Raw genomic sequence first — 21,231 nt, 5'->3', positions numbered from 1 at the left:
TGAACTACTATATCGTGCACCTGAAACTAATATTACAGTGTATGTTAACTAACTGGAATTTAAATAAAAACTTTTAAAAAAGAGAGAGCAAACAAAATAGTCTTTCTTTAGGGCACTGGTCAAACCAGGCAAGTTTGTTTACATTTTTTAAGTCTTCTTAGGTTCTCTATCCGGAAACAGGCATGCTACTACACTGGCTTGTTGCAAATTAACCCATGCAAAGCATGTGTATCATGCTTGGCATGCAGGGATGTTCAGTAAATGGCAGCCAGTGTTACTATTAATATCATCTAGGAAAGTATACTGGGTGATTCTTGGGAGTGCAATCCACCATGGGCCCTGAGCCCCGCTTGGCCTTATAAATCATGCTAAGCCCTGCCCACTCTTTCCCCCAGCCATCACTCAGGGTTGTGTTTGCAGGGAGCAATCTGGAGGGTTAATATCATGTCTCTCTCCAGGGCAAAGAGGTTTACCATAAAACAGGCAGGTTCCCCAAGCTCAGGGTTCCTTGACTTTGATGGAACGCCAGTATGCAGAGTATCCACGTGGGCCCCTTGAAATTGACCCCTTGGGATTTGGGGACCTTAGAGAACTGACACAAACATAATGCTTATGCTACAAGCCGTGCTGTAAGTCCTTTACCCCCGACCCAAGATTCACATGATTTTTGCCAGCACACACAAAATGGTCACAGGCCAATGTATTAGCTTGTAAGAAGGGTAAAATCCCAGATCCTGACAGTGTCCCTCAAGAATCTCTGGTGACCTTTAACTTTGTTCAGTACAGGTGAGTCAATGATCAGTCACTTCACCCTTGACAACGGTAGTTTCTTTGGATGACAGTTCTCAGGTAACATGAAACACACTCATGTAGACACACAACACAACACAACACAACACACCAATCCAAATCATCCCAAATTTCTGTAGAACACTACCACTGAGCCTGACAATTTCTTTTGTTCCTCATCACTGGAGAACTATTACACATATTTTTTCTCCCAGAACATCAGAAAGAGGAGGGGAAACAAACCTTTAAAATCAGCACACAAGACAAAGGATGGTGACAAAGGTGTAAGATGAAAAAAAAAGAGAGAGAGAAAGAGACAGTCAGAGGACCATAAAAGCAAAGAAGGTGGCTGACTTGCAAATATTGTATAGTATATAGATTTGCTCTCAAAATGGAGACCTATCTAGGAAGAAACATGATCTCATGTAAGTTTTAATCAGCAATGCTTTGCAAAAAGGCATTCTGTCAAGGGCATACCACTTTTATCAGATGGTAAAAATGGTGTATAGCAATCTTCTATAACCCAAGTAAAAGTAAAAGATGCACGGCAAAGCAGTTACAATTTTTGCAGGGTCATTAAGGTTATCTTGTCCCCTTAGAGCATTTTCTTCCTTCTCTCCACGCCTTTTTTTTTTTTTAAGAGCCAAGATGTAAGTTGAATTTGCTAACTCTTGTTATATATATATGGCAAACGCTCAGAATTTGAAATGCATTTTTAATTAAGTATACTGCTGGGAGTTTGGAAATTCCGACTGAACCAGCATTTGTCTATTTCCTATTAAATGCAAAAAAGCAACATGGCCTTCCTTCCTCATTATCACTTACTCCTAGGAGTCATGTGCACATTGCAGGGACTGAAACAGCAGGTACAAAGACATGCGTACACATACAAACCACAGTTTCAGACACACATCTTATTTGTTCAAAACAAGAAATCACTTGGGGGAAAGGAAGCAGATTTATCACTTCACCCAGGCACTAGCCATGCTGTGGAATTATTTCACATCAAGGATAATCGCATCAATGAAATATTTATGTACACTCATTATAGGAAAACACTGTTTTATAACCAAGATTTGGGGTAGCTTAAGTAAAAAAGCAGGAAGAGTTTAGGTTGTAGAATTCATTGCGGTCTGGATTTATAAATTTAGTCAACTAAAGCCAGGACAGTTCCCACATCAGGGGAGACATCCTTTGAACAACCAGAGGTGCTAGAAGCAGTTTGTTAGAATGTTCAAAAGTTGTGTGACAATTAAAGGGATGTGAGACTGAAGTCTCTCTCTTCTCTAAGGCCTCTGAAAACAACAAAATAAAAAATGGATTCCAAGAGGGCATTTTCTAAACTAAACCATTTGTGCTCCTTGGGATTGTTTTAAATGAAAAGCATGCTCCGGTCCTCATCTTTGGGGCTGATGTATCAGGCACTGTCTTCCCAGGGGTGACGTACTCCATCAGATGCAGGACCAGCCTGCAAAAGTGGGAAAGTCTCTTAGGACACAGAAGGCTTCAATAGGGACTGCCAGATATGCTACAGGCCAGAGAATTGTAATCCCAAAGAGATTTGTGTAATCTCCCAGTTAGAAAACCCACAGACTCCAGAATACACAAGGCTAAGAACATAATATATTGTATCTTGAGAAACTGCTCTGAGAGGGAAAATAAAAATAATAAATTCTTCTCTACCCAGGATTGATTTATCAGTCACTTACCTCAATGTGCAAGGCACAAAAAACAGAGGGAAGGGAGAGCACAGCAATTAGGCCAACACAAAGACAGACTATCTTATTTCACAGAGTGGTAGGAACAGTGGGGAGCTGCAATTCCTTCCTTGCTACCTGACTCTGAAATCCCCAGCTCTTTAAAATCACTTAATTGCTTCTCTTTGCAGGGAATGTTTACTTCTCTGCTCTGCATTCTCTTTCCCAGAGCCCTGCTTAACAATTCATGGGGTAGAGTTTCTAATAACTCTTCTTCATGGGACCCAAGACAAATGGAAAGGATAAACCTACATGCCTTGAGTCCACAAGGAGGGCCCACTATGTATCAGGCTTTGTGTTGGGGCACAGGAGTTTAATAAAAAAAAAAAATTGAAAATTAAAATTTAAAAAAAAGGATCCTATTAACCATAGCGTGATTTAGAAAGAGGTTTTGCATACCAAGTCTCAAACATTTTACTGATAACTTTTGGTTGCAATAACTGAAAGTCAAGTCACACTAGTTTGAGCAAGACAGAAATTAGTCAGTGAACGTGGTAAGCAGAATAATGGCCTCCCCAAAGATGTCCATGTCCTGCTCCCCACAATGGTGCCTATGTCACCTTAGAAGGCAAAAGGAATTTTACAGATGTGGTTAAATGAAGGACCTTGAGATGGAGAGGTCATTCCTGCTTACTTTGAGGGGCCAATCTAATCACATGGATTTTTTTTTTTGAGTATACAATTATATTCCAACGACACACAATATTACATTACTTTCAGGTGTACAACATAGTGATTCAGCTTCTCTAGATGCTCTGCCACACTCACCAGTGTAGCTACCATCTGTCACCGTAAACACCATTATAGTATCACCGACCATCCTCCCTCAGGTGTGCCCTTTATTCCCATGACGTATTCATTCCGTAACTTGAAGTCTGTATTTCCCTGTCCCCTTTACCCATTTTGCCCACCCCCTTGCTCCCTCTCTGGCAACCCTCAGTTTGCACTATTTATAGATCTGATTCTGCTTTCTGTTTCTTCATTTGTTTTGTTTTTTAGATTCCACATATAAGTGAAATCATACATATTTGTCTTTCTCTGTCTGACTTATTTCACTTAGCATAATACCTTCTAAGGTTCACCCATGTTGTTGCAAATGGCAAGGTCTCATTTTTTTACGGCCACATAATATTCCATCTCTCTCTCTCTCTCTCACACACACACACACACACACACTCTCTCTCTCTCTCCATCTTCCTGACCCATTCATCTATTGATGGACACTTGAGTTACTTCCTTATCTTGGCTACTGTAAATAATGCTGCAATAAACATAGGGGTGCATATATCTTTTCGAACTAGTGTTTTCATTTTGAGTAAATACACTGCAGTGAAATTACTGGATCATGTGGCATTACTATTATTAATTTTTTGACAAACTTCCACATTGTTTTTCACAATGGCTGTACCCATTTCTTTCCCATCTACAGTACACAAGGATTCTTTTTTCTCCACATCCTTGCCAAAACTTATTACTTCTTTTTTATTTTAACCATTCTGACAGGTGTGAGGTGGTATCTCATTGTGGTTTTGATTTGTATTTCCCCGATGATTAGTGAGGTTGAGCATTTTTTATGTGTCTCTTAGTCATCTGTATGTCTTCTTTGAGAAAATGTCTAGATTGGATCCTCTACCCATTTTTTAATCAAATTGTTTGGGTTTGGGGGTGTTGAATTATATAATTTCTTCATATATTTTGGATATTAACCCCTTATTGGATATATCATTTGCAAATATTTTCTTCCATTCAGCAGGTTGCCTTTTTGTTTTGTTGATGGTTTCCTTTGCCATGCAAAAACTTTTCATTTTGAAGTAGTCCCAACAGTTTAATTTTGCTTTTATTTTCCTTGACCTGGGAGATATAACTAGAAATATGCCTCTACAACTGAGGTCACAGTAATTATAGCCTATGTTCTCTTCTAGATGGTTTCAGGTCTCACATTTAGGTCCTTAATCCATTTTGAGTTTATTTTTATTCATGGTGTTGAAAAGTGGTCCACTTTCATTCTTTTCGCCTGTAGTTCTCTAGTTTTCCCAAAACCATTTGTTAAAGAGACTGTCTTTTCCCCCATTGCATTTCTTGCTTCCTTTGTCATAGACTAATTGACCACAGAGCATGGGTTTATTTGGGGTCTTTTGTGGTTTCATACAAATTTTAGTACTATTTGTTCTACTTCTGTGAAAAATGCTGTTGGTATATTGATAGAGATTGCCCTGAATCTATAGATTGCATTGGGTACTATGGACATTTTAACAATGTTAATTCCTCCAATCCATGATCACGGAGTATCTTTCCATTTGTTTGAGTGATCTTCAATTTCTTTCATTAATGTTTTATAGTTTTCAGAGTACAGGTCTTTCACCTCCTTGGCTAAGTTTATTCCTAGGTATTTTATTATTTTTGGTGCAATTGTAAATGAAATTGTTTTCTTAATTTTTCCTTCTCTTGCTTTATTATTAGTATAAAATGCTATCGATTTCTGGGTATTAATTTTGTACCCTGCAACTTTACTGAATTCATTACTTCTAACAGTTTTTTGATGAAGTCTTCATGGTTTTCTTTGTAGAGGATCATGTCATCTGCAAAAAGTGACAGTTTAATGTCTTCCTTACCAATATGGATGCCTCTTATTTCTTTTCCTTGTCTGATTGCTATGGCTGGGAATTTTAGCACTATGTTGAATAAAAGTGATGAGAGTAGACACCGTTGTCCTGTTCCTGATGTTAGAGGAAAAGCTCTCAGTTTTTCATCACTGAGGATGATGCTAGCTGTGGGTTTTTCATATAGAGCCTTTATTAGGTCGAAGTCTGTTCCCTCTAAACCCACATCACTGGGAGTTTTTATCATGAACGATGCTGAATTTTGTCAAATGCTTTTTCTGCATCTATTGAGATGATCATAAGATTCTTATCCTTCGTTTTGTTTGATGTATCACAGCAACTGATTTGCAACTACTGAATCATCCTTGTGTCTGGGGAATAAATACATTTGATTGTGGTGGATGGTCTTTTTAATGTATTTTTGAATGTGGTACTCACATGAATCCTTAAAAGAAGAAAACTTTTCCTTTCATAAAGACATGACAACAGAAACATGTCATATAGATAGTAGCAATAGAAAACTAATGCAGTACAAATAATTAAAAAGTCACAGTTGACTTCAAATCTAGTTCTCAGCTGGAAACAATGTTGTCCCTCAGAGGACATTGGTAATACCTAGAAATTTGTCTGGTTATTACAGCTGGGTGGCTGGGGATGGTGCTACTGGCATCTACTAAGTAGAGGCTGCTAAACATCCTACAATACATGACAGGCCCCTACAACAAAGAATTATTCGTCCCAAAATGTCAATAGTTCTCTGTCTTGAACACCTTTTGTCTTTATATCTTGGCCTGGCTTGGCTTTATTCCCAGGTAAGACCCCTACACAGGAGCAGCATGGCTGCAAAGAGCTTCAAGCCTACAATTTTCAATCTCAGAAATCCCTTCTTTAATAGATCTGGCAAAAGTCCTTGGATTAATTCTGACTGACTCAGCTAATATCACTCCCTGACTCCTAAACTAATCATAGTCGATCTGAGGATGGAGCACTAGCCTGATTGGCCAGGTTTGATCACATGACCACCACCCCCCCCAAGCCGAAGGAGCTGAATCAGCTCCAGCTCTACACAAACCATAATCTAACTGCAGAGGGTGGTTACCAAAAGGAAACAAGGTAAGAAAGATTTTTTTTTTAAGTGCCTGCTATTGCAGTAGACTAACTAAAAGAACAATGAGTTATTATAGAGGGTTTTATGAATACTTAAAATAACAACCATCTTCCATACACAGGTCTCCATACCTCCGATGCTATGATTCTAACTCTTTATTCAAGGTGCTTTTCAAGAGATCACAATGACATACAACTGATAGGCTCTGCTGTCTGAGGTTAATATGACATGAGTTTGGTCTACACAAAGTCTTTCTAAGAATGCTATGACCAGGCACTTATTTCTGTAACAGTAGAAGTAAGCTCTACAGAATTTCTGGAAGCATTGTGGCTGGCTCCAAAAGAAAGCTTCCTAAGATGATAAAAAAAAAAGGATTACTGTGAGAAGCTGATGCAATTCTCTTCGTGGTACATGTTTCTAGAACCAATCTTTGATCAGTCATATCAGTAGACAGAAGAAAGAGAAATGACCTCAGTGCCCCAATCCAAGCCCTGGACTGTTGAGTCTTTGCTTTATCTTTTTACATCTACTTCTCTCATTACACTTTCTCAGCAAAGGGGAGGCAGTGCACTTTGGTTAAGCACTAGTCATGTGCCATGCCTTCAGATTTCTTCACATTTCCAAAACTGTGGTAGAAAGAGTCAAAGTGACCTGTGATCAAGGATGATGTAGGTTTCTGAGCACATACTGTAGTCAAATTGCTGTAGGTTTCACAGACAAACATGACAGATGATCCCAGAAACTGAAATAACACTAAGGAGGACAACATAAAAAGTGAGATGAATAAAATCCTCTTTTTTCATATCCATCTCTCAGAAACAATATATTTGTCACGTTTGTATTCAAGTTTTCCAAGTCAGATATTGCCAGGCATCCTTTACAAATCTGCATCTCTTCTTTCAAACCAGGACACAGTATTTTTCCTTTCTTTCTTTGTTCCGTCTTCCTTCCTTCTCCCAAAAACCACTAAGAGATATTTTAATTCCTTCTCCCTGCCCTTTCTCTGCTCCTCACTCCACCCTACATGCTGCCTTTCAGAATATCCACCAAGGAGCACACAACCCTACAAAGACAAGGTCATAGAGCAAATCACTAAATTGCTAGAGACTGAAAATGATTTTCTAAAAATCATTTGAAAAATAACTTTTAAGCCAAAATACTATATAGTCAGAGGAAAAACACCAGAAGAAACAAATACAAAGAATTCTACAAACAGCAGTCTATTTACATAAAGATAACCAGTATAAACATATTGCTGTAGATTAGTTCTGTGTACCCACAGATATACACGTATATGCATATATAAAATACATGCACATTATATGGACTTACTACCTATAACTCCGTTTTTATAAAACAGAAAGTGTACTACATTTAAGTGTACATATTAAATATTTTAACAATCAATGGACCATTATATGCTGTTTTATAACTTGCTCCATACAACTTACACTACCCATCATGAACACCATTCTATACCAATTAATATTCATCTATGACATCATTGTTAATACATAGTATTTTATTAAAGATGTACCATAATTTACCTACTCAGTCCCTTATTCTTAAATATGTAGGTTTTTGCTAATTTTATAATTGTAGCATCAAATTTTCAAATGCTACTATCCAGCTTCCTAACTTTCTATAGTTTATTCAGCTGACCTGAAGAGTTCTCCTCCCCACCTGTGGCTGAGTAGTATGAATGTATTGCCAACAGTAGTTGAATGTTTCCAGTCTCAGTGTAGTCCTTGGGGAAAGCCATCAGAATGTGAGCTCCATGGAGGCGGGGATTTCTGCCGCTTTCACTCACTGCTGTACCCCCAGTATGCAGAGCAGGAGACCTGGCACAGGGTGAGTGCACAACAAATACATCTTCAGGGAAAGAATCCATCTCCCTCATGAGAATGCAAACTGCATCCCTCCCTTTTCCTCCCTGAGAGGATGGGCACACAGTCCCGTGGCCCTGGGGAATGGGGACCCGTGCGGGCCACTGGGTCCTCTGCCCCATGCTGGGAAGCACCTTGTCTACCAGCTGACTCAGTGTGCCACGGGCACTGGACACTGACTGAAGTTGGCCCTGGGTGACTATGCTCTCGGCTCTCCAAGCGCAGACTGAGCCCTGCACTCTCCTTTCTCAAGTCGTTCCTGCCTGAACGCTTTCAAATTTTGATGAACCATCTGGGCCTTGGTCCTAGCCTCCAACCAACCCCTGTCTTGGCCTAGCTGGCCTGGAACCCCCTCTAGGATGATACCTCATGCTCACTAAGGCATCCCCCATAATAAGGTGGCTGTTCCTCTACTCAGAACCTTATTTATCCCCCCAAGGAACATGTCCCAACTTTCCTTTCTTAGTAGATGGGAGCCCAAGCAGCTCAGATTGACAGGATCTCTCGGCCTCTCTCTCTGCCTGAGCCCAGTGTACTGCTATTCTTATGATACTGCCAACCTGTCTTGCGTGGGGCAACCCTGTATTATAGCCTTCCCAGGGCTTCAGGGATTGTGAGGCCAAAAAGCCCTGCTGCTGTTAGCAAAGACGTCTGCTAGCACCCCAAATACACAAACTTTGGAATTCTGACTTGGAGAAAGGGTAACACACATAGGTACACTGACTGACTCCCCCCCCCGCCCCGACCCCGCCATCTTCTTCTCCTTTCCCACACTCCACTAGGGCCTGAAGGGCTGGGCTCATCTTACTCCATCTTCTCTGTGGCAGAGAATGACCTTCCCTATAATTTATCATCCAAACCAGAACGCATTTGAGAGAGAATAATTAGGCCAGGACAATGGACATGAACTGGAACTGTCCCAGGCAAGCTGATAAGTGTGGTCACCCTAGTTATATTAAACCTGGCACTCAGGCCCAATGGACCTAGTTCTTGATATGCTAATGGAGGCTTACGGGATTTAGAAAATCTTATTTGGTAGACAAAAAGTTGAACACTGATTTTTCCTTCCTGCTTCAAGAATCTTTTTTTTTTTTTAAAGATTTTATTTATCTATCTATCTATCTATCTATCTATCTATCTATCTATCTATCTATCTGACAGAGAGAGAGAGACAGCGAGAACAGGAACACAAGCAGGGGGAGTGGGAGAGGGAGAAGCAGGCTTCCCGCGGAGCAGGGAGCCTGATGCGGGGCTCGATCCCAGGACCCTGGGATCATGACCTGAGCTGAAGGCAGATGCTTAACGACTGAGCCACCCAGGCGCCTCCTGCTTCAAGAATCTTAATCTCCTGAGGCAAATGGTTGTCTCTGGGTGACAGGGAAGGTGGACACACACACACACACAAATATAAAAGAGAAAAGCATATTAATGAACCCCAAATGATTCACCCTCTTATTTATGCTATACTATACTAAACAATGTAGCAAGGAACATCCATGTACACTTGCTCGGTGAATTTCTTGCTTTTGTTTGTTTGTTTTTCGTTATTGTGTTTAAAGGAAGGGGGCTTACAAAAGACTTGGAAATTACTGAAGAGGCTTGAGGGAAAATAAAGCCCATACTAAAAGCCTAATGAACAACTTGTAATTTCCAACTGGCCATAGTGTTACTCAACTCTGGGCTTCTGCTCATGCTGTTTCTTCTTCCTGAAACGCCCTCAGTGAAACCATCTCACTCTGCCCTTAAAGCTCCTGCCCTCCACAATGAAGCCTTTTTTGACTGCCCTCCACCCCCTCCCCCAATCTCCCCACTCATAGTCAGGTGCTCCTTCCATAGGACTCTACAGTTTAATGCATAATGAAAGTACTTTCCACAGGTTGAGAACTAAGTGTCAACCAGTTTGTGCAATGATCTAGAGAAGGAAGTAGAGCATCCTCATTTTGCAGATTAGGAAACTGAATTTAGCAAGTTGTGGTACAGGTATTCTCACCCCGGTGTACTCTGCAGTGTCCACCCTACCTAGTCTCTTCTGCGGTTCTTGTTTTGTTTTGTTTTTAAGGGTTCGACGACCTATTGAACATGACAGCTCTTGCAAACAATTGTGGAGCTGATGAACGCAACGAACCACCTTGGACCCATCTTCTTTCTACCTGGATGCTAAACTCTTTGATAATAAAGACTAGACTTTATCTAAATTCCAAAATGTTAGCATGACATGAAAAAGCCTCAAGAAATTCTTACTAAATGTTAGCAAGTGTCACAGGAGCAAACACACTTCGGCCCTCCAGATGGTCACCTTTCTGGAAAGGAACAGGAACATCACCATGTAAGTTTCCAAGCCACTTGTTTCTAGAATTGGATACTTGTTGGGTGGGGAGGTTAACACTTGAATTGTACCACTGACTTTACAGATGCAGGAAGTAGGTATCCACTGCTGTAAGGGGGGGGGGGGGTTGGTTGTAAAAGAGAGTTTAGAACTCAAAGATCTCTGAGCAGGCACAATGATGGTAAGACATCCCTTAAGGGATGATGTTGTCTGGAATGTGGTCACTGGTCAGATGGGGAGGGCAGGGAGGACACCAAGGGAAAAACAGCCTCAGAGTCTAGACTAGTGACCAGTGCTCAGCAACACCTAGACGGACTGAGAGGAGGGACAATTCAGGGCAGAGTCTGTTAATAGTGAACTCCCCGATAGCACTACAGATACAACAAAGAGAGAAACCGTGTGAGTGTGGGTGGGTGGGTATGAAGGGAAAAAAGCTACATCACCAAGAGCTTTAATACTGGACCTTTCACGCAGAATGGCCAGCACCTGACACTCCCCCACCCCAAGGTGGCTTCAAAGGAAAGCTCAGAATCTCCAGATGGCAGAAACAGCAGGGGTCATATCTTGGCACGTCTGACTCTTCTTAAAGTTTCTGGACCCCTTTACACTCTTCAAAATTATTCTCCCAAAATTATTCTCCCTTTTCCCTGATCACAGTGTTTCTCACGAAGGGGACTGGATTCTGTAGATCATAGCAACTTCAGCCATCATAGGTAATAAATACTGGGACCCCTAGCTCTGCAACACATACCTCCTCTTTAAGCAGTGTTTTCTCATTAATGTTGGGAAGCTAACAACAACGACAACAAGAGAATGACAAAATTAGTAATTTTGACATGTGAGCTGCACATCATAATCACAGTTTTGGTGAAGAACTTATGCTAAAGTGAGAGCAATGAAATCCTAATCACGGAGGAGGGCCTCATTAGAACCTCAAGGATTTCATCTTCACTGAGATGCACTGTGAATGTCAGTGAATTTTGGGTGGAAAATTAGCATGTTTCGGGATTAGAAAAAGCGAGAATTTGTTAGATGTATCTGTGAATGTATATATTATAAAAATCCCATCTTTGCAGACACACCGTTATTTCAAACACAGTAATTTGATACGCCAAGGGAAGCATCAACAATGAGAAGCCTGCAGGGACAGGTTTAATTAGCCCGGATGCTGTGTATCTTTGAAAAGACAATGGATGTACTAGAGCCTTCTTCCACCCCAACCAGGCTTTATAAAAGCACATGTGTTTGTACATAAACTCACTCACACTGTCCTGTCAAAATTATGATGTAGTGGTGGAAAGGGATGCTAAGAGAGGTGGTTACCATAGCAACAAAAATCGCCACCACACTGGAGATGTCTGAGTGATTCTGTCTCATCTCTCAGGTTCTGGCCAGAATGACTTGCTCAAGTTATCCATCAGGCATCCAGAACAAAGTCCTTCAGGCACAGGACTCCAATGGTTCTGAATTACCTGAGTATGGCCATAATGGCCAAGTCTTTGCGTAACAAATTTTGTTGCATACCTGGCTCAGAAGATCAATCAGGACTGCCCAGTAGAATGTATGCCACATGAGAGGAGTGGTTTTTTTCCCTGTCTTGTTCTTTGCTGAATCTCCATTACCTAGGATAATGCCGGGCATATACTAGGTGCTCAATAAATATTTGTTAAATAAATGGAGGAATGATCACTATGAAACACATAGCACTTACGAAAAACACAGCCGAAATCCCCATTCTTTATTTTTTTAAAGGATTCACTATATTTTGTTTTAATTAATTCATTTTTTTTTTTTAGGTAAGCTCTATATATAATGTGGGGCTTCAGCTCAAGACCCCAAGATCAAGAGTCGCATGCTCTACCAACTGAGCAAGCCAGGTGCCCCTCCATACCTTATTTTAAGGTCACAGGACTGAGGACCCGGGTCAAAAAAATTCAACTTTTCAATCTGCTTTGAAGAACTCCAAATAAGATTCCTATGCAACACAGTTTGATTCTTTATCCCTTCTGGTTAACATCAGGTCATTCAATGGAGACAGGGTAGTGCAATAGTTAAGTGTGCAGACTCTGAAAACAAAATGCCTGGCTTTGAATCCTGATTCTATCATGGTGTGAATTTAAGGGGACCACTTCATCTCTTTGTCCCCAGCATCTCCATCTGAAAACTTGAGTAACAACACCTACCTCAAATGCTAGCTGTTGTAAGTGAGTGCACCCTACAGTGCATGAGTGCACCATGTATCTTGTTACATCTAACTCTTCCCAACAGAAGGCAGAATGACAATCATCAGATACACTCCACTGTGAACTATGCAAAAGCTGGTATACATTTTCCCACAGTTAGGAAGTGGGTTTAGAAGCTCTACCAAATCTTTGCAGATCACAGCACAATAAATAGATTTACACTTCCATCAGCTATTCAAACATTAAGGCTGGAAAGCAAACACATGGGCTAGCTTTCTGATCCTCCCCAGAAGGAAGAAATAAAAGGGACTTCAGTGAGACCAAGCTGAGCGGGCTGAAAACCAGGAATTAGTGAATCTCCTCCTTCACGTTCTGCCCAGATCCTGGAATGACTGGCAGCACACTTCCTTCCTGCCAACTGAAAAAATGGAAGCAGTACAGTCTTAGCCAATGATCACAGACAAAAGATCTGGAGGATTCTGAGACTCTCTGGAGCTGGATGCTCTGACACTAAAAAAAGTCTGTGCATCACAGGAAAAATGTGGAAACTCAACCTCTCAGAAAACTTGACTCAAGGTAATTTAATTAGCAATAAAAAAAGGAAAGAAAAGGAAAAGATAAACTTATTCAAAGGGTTACTAGTCTAGTTGCTTTTCAAATACTTTCTGAAGCCAGTTTAGCAGGGGAAAAGTGATTTATATGAACATATTCTTGGCAAAGAGAGTATAGTAGAGGAATATAAAGTTATGCAAAAACTTGTTGAGATTAAGTGAATTACTGCTGCATATAAATCAGTCTTTTTAAAAGAAGCTACATAGTATAAAATAGACGTAGTCTCATAGTTGATTAGATTTACACTTCCATCTTATTTAAACTATGCCACCTGGAGAATAAAATAATTCAATCCTTTTTATATAAAACACCCTGGCTTAATATTTCACAATGAGAAACCTTACTTTTGAACTAAATTATGCTGAAATGGGAGTCTCGGAGAATAGACTATTCAGTGTCTGGGATGCTAGCCATTCAGTCTGGAAAAAACGCTGAGTCTCTGACATTGGTTAACTATTGCAATATACATTTTCCTACTGTTGGGAAGTATTTAGAAACTCTACCAATCTTTGATAATCATGCCACAAAGCAGTCATACACTGCCATGTTTTGTTGTCAGTGCACCAAGTTTCTGCCACATTCAAAAAGCCCAGAAATCTCTGAATAATGCCATTCCCCGTTCACAGATGATATCTTGCAAAGAGCCAGAGAGAATTATAATCTTCTATACACACTGATCTGAAAGGAAACCATAATTCTCTAGACCACCATCCATATATGGGCTATAAAGCACAGCTTCTCAACCAGGGATCCTAGACAGACTGATGCCATTGGCCCACAGGGCCCTGGGTGGGGACTTGGGCAGCTGTTACCCAGGATGGTCTTAGCCTATGTGCATCTTGTCAGGGCTCTAAATTCCCTTCAAAGGGCCATGCAAATATCACCATTGTCTATTTCAGCCATGACATGGAAAAGATGGGAGACAAATGGATAGAGTTCCACAAAATGTTCACAGGAGTTTGGGTGAAAACAAAACACAGGGGGATGGAAGAGAGTCTGTGGCCTTTAAGTATAGCAATAGTGAGACAAATAAGAGATTTCTCCACCTCAAAAAGTTTTTTAATATGTTCATGGAATATGCTAAAGGAATATGATACTGCTGTATTTCCACATATTTGACAACACACTCATTTTCATGGAGTTTCATCAGGATTAAGAATGCATAAAACACAGTTTGGAAAGGCTGCTTTAAGCATTTTTCTGTCACCTAATGAAGGGGCTTCACTAGGCATTTGAGTTGCATCTGAATTATTTTCACTTTTTAAATTTTATTTATTTATTTAAAGAGAGAGTGCGGGCAGGGGGAGGGGCAGAGGAAGAAGAACGAGAGAGATTTTACAGATTTTACACTGAGCAGAGCCTGACACAGGGTTTTATCTCATAATACTGAGATCATGACCTGAGCCGAAATCAAGAGTTGGACACCTAACCAACTGAGCCACCCAGGTGCCCCAAGTCTGAATTAATTTTAAAAAATAAATTTAGAATTCATTTTTTCCAGATGGAACTCCCAATAAGGTAGGTGCTTTAGGATAAAATGGACTGAATGGGACCTAGGAGAAGGGAATAATAACATATTTGGATGACCTGAATTAATTCTGTCATTTGACTTCTAAAATAGTCCAGGTATATTTGTACACTGTGTATTTCCTTTCATTCAGTTTCATTCAAGAAGACTTATGAGTGCCTACCACGTGCTCTAGGCACTGAGGAATCCAGTTCCCCCTACAGAGACAGACAAGACAGATGAACAAGGTAGGCAACATCAAACTTCCATCTTCTCAAAGAGAGACAGATAAAAGCAGTATTGATATAAAAAGCAAGTTCAGAAGTGAAATTATGTTATGCTTTTAAGTGCTGTATGTCAACTGTGTCAATGTCCATGTGACAAAGACTTGGGGGGGAGGGGCGGTTACTCTTAGTTGGTGACAAAGGAGCTGAGTCTGGGACTATAAGAAGAAGTCAGACGAGGAAAGACCTGGGAAAAGAGATCTCCTCACCAGGCAAATGACAGGTACAAATGCTCTGAGACAGCACTGAGTTGGGGTGGAGTGGTCGTGGCACATGACACAGAACCGTAGCAGCTAAAGGGCCTTTTGAGAGAGAGATGGTGGCAAAGGATGAGTCTGCAGACCCAGGAGGGAATAGATCACATGGACCATGGAGCCCATGGTAAGGAATGTGGGTGTTCACCGAAGGGAAACTCCTCAGCGGCTTTTAGCAGGAAAACGCCAAGACATGATTTCTGTTGTTAAAAAGGGGCGCTCCTCTGTGGAAAACCCTGAAGACTAAAGAAAAGACCAAAGAAGTAGAAGAAGGAGAAGTTCACACCTAAACATGGTAGTTACTTCCTCAAACCTCAGGGTCCAAAATTCCAAATGCTGAAGGAATGAGTCAGACCTGATGTTCACCAAGCTAAGGAACCAACAGATGTTCTGTCGCACAAATAACACTGTTACCGTTCAAACAGAACTGTCAAAAGAGTTACAGTCATCCCAAAGAAATGATGCAAAGAAAAAACACATTTGCTTCAATATTATTTTGTTTAGGGCACCATTATTCTTAATGACCTCCTTTGAAACTTAAAGAAAAAAAAAACACTTGAGGATAAAACTTTTTAACTACATAAGCATATTCCTCTGGTAGAACTCAAGTGTGTATTGAAGCCAATTATTTTTTTAAAGAGTAAGGCTTTACCTTGATTCTTAATCAATATCCACATGACATCTCCACACAAAATGACAACTTACCATGTTTAATAACTCTTGAGATTAAAAGGAAATGACATACAATAAAACCTGATTAATTCTGACCCTATTAAATCAGGTTTTGTAAAAATTTGGACCTGGGTAATCTGAATCTATATCCCACTTTACCCACTTTAAAAAAAAAAAATCTGTTCTACAATTAGCAATTAATGAACAAGGGGGGTGGGCAGTATTCAATCTGAAGGAAACAAACTAAATAGAAATATATTTATACAGAACCAGCACACTAATTACAAGTTGCTTATCTACTCATTACAGTAGGCCAGCTAGAGATCTCCACTACATTTTTAGCCTATTTTGAGGTTAAATGCACCTATATATTAGTAAATAAATGTAGTTATTAAAAAATACTTCCTAGGTGAAAGTTTTCAGTAATTCCAGCTAACCTTATAATATAGTTAGTATAAAAGTTTGAGGTGGGCTACACTCACATGAAATCCGTGTACCTTAACATTCTGGGTATAACACTATACACAACAGATAATATGAAATGGACATATTTTCTTCAGTCACTTATAGATTTGGTTTTCTCTGAATTTATAAATAGATTTACCTCCAGCCATTCAGGTTTAGAAATGATGCTGAATCCAACTCAGAGAGGAGCTATTGCTAATTCTGCTTTATTGGAACAAAGCAACTGTCCAGCAAGGCCAAATTCCTTGAGCCAACCTGTGAGTGCCCTCCCTGGAACTCCTCTTTGAGGCTCCCATCACTAACGAAAGTGAACTCTACCTCCTGACCTTTTCATCTGCTCCAAGAATCCAGCCATACCAGAGTCTCCTGGGATAAGCTCCGAAGCATCTACTGTAAATACAGTACCACAGTCTAAGCAGCAGACTGGACTGGATTTGAAGACAAGCAGTTAGCAACAAGAGACAGCAACACTAAAATCACCATGTAATGTAATCCTGCTAGCTCTGATCTTTGGCTATACGGTAGTACAGTAGGACTTAATTAAATAAGAAATGCTGGATTATTTTCTTTCTGTTGCCAAACACTTTGGGGCCTCGTGTTCAATTAAAAATTAAAACTTGGCCACGTATACCAAGAATCTAATTACATTTCTCAACATCTGTCTTTCATTCTAGGCCAAAGGAAATAATATTTACAAAAGAGCAGATTGAGACAAAATATACTGCTGCCTTTTCATCTGGTTGAATTGATGAACATCTCCATTACATAATTTGCCTTTTAGGTGGTTTATCAGTTAGGAATGCTTTTGGCTGCAAATAAGAGAATCCTGGAGTAGCGGAGGCTTAAATAATTACTGGTTTATTTTTCTCCTAGAAATCTGGAGGGAGGTGGTCCCCGAGGTTCATTCAGCCATTCAACAATGCTGTCAAAGACACAGCTTTCTTCTATTTCACTGTCCTCAGCATGTTTTCAAGACTGTCACCTCACTGTTACAAGATGGCGGCTGTACTTCCAAGCAACTTATCCTCACTCGAAGCAGGAAGCAAGACAGAGGCAAAAGGATTTATCTTCATGGGTGTCTTGTCATTTTATTCAGGAAGGGAATCTCTCCCACTTCTAATAATTCCTCATTGGCCAGAGTTGGCTCACATACACAACTCTAGACCAGTCAGTGCTGAGACAGAATGGGCTGACCAGACCAGCTGAGACCAATCACAATTTTCATCAAGCATGACTCTGGACAGGCCTGCTTTGCCCGAGGTCAAGTAATTGTGTGGACTAAACACAAAATCAGGGTTCTGTTAGTAAGAACAGGGGAGATAGCTGCTGGTAGGCTCACAGAATGGAAGCATCTATGAAGAAACAACTAAACATTAAAAAAGAAAAGCAATGGCATATCTTATGTTTCTTCTAAAGCCTGAACATTGTGGGAAGCTGAAGCGTTGTCAGAGCTGGAGAACAGAATGGGTGGGATTGTCTAACTATGCTCGTTGGATTGTTTGGTCTTCATTTCTATTTATTTTTTTAAAAAGATTTTATTTATTTGAGAGAGAGAGTGAATGAGAGAGAGAGCACATGAGCAGGGGCAGAGGGAGAGAGAGAGAAGCAGACTCCAAACTGAGCAGGGAGCCCAATGTGGGACTAGATCCCAGGACCCTGGGATTATGAACCTAAGTCAAAGGCAGATGCTTAACCAACTGAGCCACCTAGGTGCCCCTGGTCTTCGTTTTTAATGAGAAAGGTGGTCATTTCCATACCAAGTTTTAGCATATCCACTGAAAGGAAGCAAGATGAATCAAGTCACCTCTGGAATTATCTTCCAGCCCCAAAATTCAGTGATTGGATAATTCAAAAGGAAACGACAATGTAATGGGGTATTTCATCCAGTTTCCCTGGAAGGTGATTTAAATGTCCATTTTAAATGTACACCACAAACTCCAATGATATAATGAGCAGTATATAAAAAAAAAAGATAAAACTTACAAATATTCTCATGAGAGAAATTTGTCCTCAGAGTGTGGCTGCTCCAAAGAAAGTATGAGGATGTTTGTTTGCCAAGTCAGATACACATACAAGTAATTTCCATGTTATAGCTAAAAACACCATCACACAGCCAACCTTAACATTTGCCTGCAGTCTGGCTAAAATTGAATTCTAGAAGCATATAAAGAAATTTACATTATCATGCATAAATTGGCAATTTTTAGTGCTTTAAATAGTAAATGGCACTTCTTAAAACACAGCCAATAAGCAAACCGTGCATACTGATGCCCAGGAACCAAGAACTGACACCCAGATGAACGTTAAATGTTGACAATAGGCAAACCTGTTACATAAGGTGTAATCTCCATTCTTGCTAAGTTTACAAGCTCAGGGCAGAATGAGCCTCCAAATTTTAGAAACTGCCAAATGCAATATTGTTGGCAGTGATTATTTGGGGTTCAAATATAATGTTAAGGTGATAATAAAATGTCACAATTAGGGGCACTCAGTCAGTTGAGCATCCAACTCTTGGTTTCAGCTCAGGTCATGATCTCAGGGTGGTTGAGACGGAGCCAGGTCTCGTGCTCTGCGTGGAGTCTGTTTGTCTCTCTCCCTCTGGTCCTCCCCACCCCGATTTGCATGCCAGCTCTCTTTCTCCTTCTCTCATAAATAAATAAATAAATAAATAAAATCTAATAAAAGTCACAATTAACCAATTCTATTAGGGGTCTTGTGAAAATCTTTCCCCTTTAAATTACATTGCTTCCCAGTAGGAAATAACCATGTAAATCAATTAAACAAATTAGTTCTTGCTAACCTGGTAAGGAATTAAATGAATTCCTGGCCAAAAGAAGAAGCCACAAACCTAAAAGAGACAACAGAACCGAGAGAGGAAAAGCTCCTGCCTCTCTTTTCAGTATCTCTAGGTTAGGATCATGGACTAGTGGGTTTTGGCAGCCAAACAAAACACACAAGCAGGCCATACTTGGTTACTCTTGTTTTAAAAGACACAAAAACCTGCAAATACTTTGTACACACACACTTATTTGATGGATTCCCAGGGAGACTAATAAACAATGCCCAGCAGAGGATACAACTTCCATCCCTAAAGATCCCCCTATACTCAAGGATTTGCCTGTCAGAAATCAGGGAGAAGAAAAGGTTTTTAAATTTTTCCTAACCAGTATCCTGGTTAGGACCCAGACTCTAACATCAAGCTGCTCTCTGTTGCCCTCTAGAGGAACTCAATCTTACGGCAGGAAAAGAAAAAATGAGGAGGCTAAACTTCCGTATCATCGCCCGCTTCTTCACATATTTCCATTGACTTAGAAAACAAGGATGTGAAATTGATTTAAAATGAGGATTTCTTGCATATAACATTCAGAACTCTTTTTTAAAAATATTTTTATTTATTCATGAGAGACAGAAAGAGAGAACAAGCAGGGGGAGGGGAGTGAGAGAGGGAGAAGAAGGAGCAGGGAGCCCAATGTGGGGCTTGATCCCAGGACCTGGGATCATGACCTGAGCTGAAGGCAGATGCTTAACTAACTGAGCCACCCAGGTGCCCCCATAACATTCAGAACTCTTTTAGATACTTAGGTTTCCACATTTTGACTATCATTAAAAAAAAAAAAAAGACCATGCAAAAATCTTGCCACAGACTATACATCACAATTAAGTATAATTAACCCATGACTCCATCCTCCCAGCTCTGGTCTACTTTCTGGAGCCTACATGTCCAATAGCTGGAGGCGTTAGACAATACGCTCTCTAAAATAAAGTGTCTCTTAAGTTTAAAAAACAATAACTCAGTGATTTTCAAATTCCTTGATTAGAAACAATGAGAGAAATTAGCTAGGTTAGTATAAGGCATTAGGGAATGGTGAGGACTATGGCATAATGGAGATCTCACACCCATGAAAGGGGTGAGGAGCTACTTAGTTCTTGGTGATTATGTGGGATGGACCAAGGTTGCAAAATCAACTGATTTTTTTTTTTAAAGAAAAGCCCAAAAATAGTTTTATGAAAAATCTTATATTAGATGTTTCAAATACTTCAAAACACTTTATTGGGAAAAGGAAATCATGACAATAGATTGGATTTAGCCCACCACAGCAGACATCTCTGCTATGAGATCATCTGTTGATGGCACCTGCAAACAAAAGGGGGGGTGGGGAACAGAGAAGGAAAATTCATCCAACTCTCCTACAATGAGATTCATCCTATCAAAAAACCATCTGGTTAATAGGGACAGATGTAGCAGATGTGGTAATTTGAAGACTGCTTAAATCTTCAGCCAGTCCCTTCTTTGGGTGTTTCATCTTAATTTTGAAACAAAGTGGCTTTACATGGCAGATTAAAGTATAAATAAATCACTCCAATAGTCTGGGCTATTTCTTCCCCTGCTGACTCAGTCCAAAAACTCAGAAGACAGATACTCAGATGGACACTCCCAAGGAGGAAACAGAGACAACGGAACAGCCTTCATGTTTGCAGAAGACATATCACTATTGCTGTTATGAATCCTCTCCCAGGAAAGAGCAGTGCAGGTCTGGTTAAACACAGAACCTCCAGCCTTGATTCCCACTGTCACTTTTCCCCCCAACTTGGGTCTAATTTAAATTCTTTGACTCTTCCCATTGGCATCATGGCCCTTCTTCCTTATATCCATCTATCTTTTTCAAACATAAGAACATACGCTCAGTCCATTTTCTCCATAGCTGACAGACCAAAGGATATAGAACAGATCCAGTAAATGAGGAAGAGCTGGCAAGATGCCAACTCCTTTTCATTTGTAGGTTAAAC

General features: G+C 40.2%; 1 protein-coding gene and 1 long non-coding RNA gene across 7 annotated transcripts in view; one reads left to right on the top strand and one right to left on the bottom strand.

Annotated features, from left to right (window-relative positions):
* Positions 1–21,231, bottom strand: part of MAGI1 (membrane associated guanylate kinase, WW and PDZ domain containing 1) — a 607,822-nt gene that overhangs the window by 327,531 nt on the left and 259,060 nt on the right. The gene's annotated exons all lie outside the window — the stretch shown is intronic.
* Positions 10,172–19,142, top strand: LOC114214680 (uncharacterized). The gene is made up of 4 exons (XR_003610468.2): positions 10,172–10,466; positions 12,263–13,225; positions 14,923–15,016; positions 17,317–19,142. It is a non-coding gene; the product is annotated as an uncharacterized LOC114214680 (long non-coding RNA).

This window comes from Eumetopias jubatus, unplaced genomic scaffold, assembly GCF_037043125.1.
Source record: "Eumetopias jubatus isolate StellerSeaLion01/CBP00866 unplaced genomic scaffold, mEumJub1_p1.0 scaffold_1, whole genome shotgun sequence".
In the NCBI taxonomy this organism is placed as follows: domain Eukaryota; kingdom Metazoa; phylum Chordata; class Mammalia; order Carnivora; family Otariidae; genus Eumetopias; species Eumetopias jubatus.
This window is presented reverse-complemented; position numbering and strand designations above follow the sequence as displayed.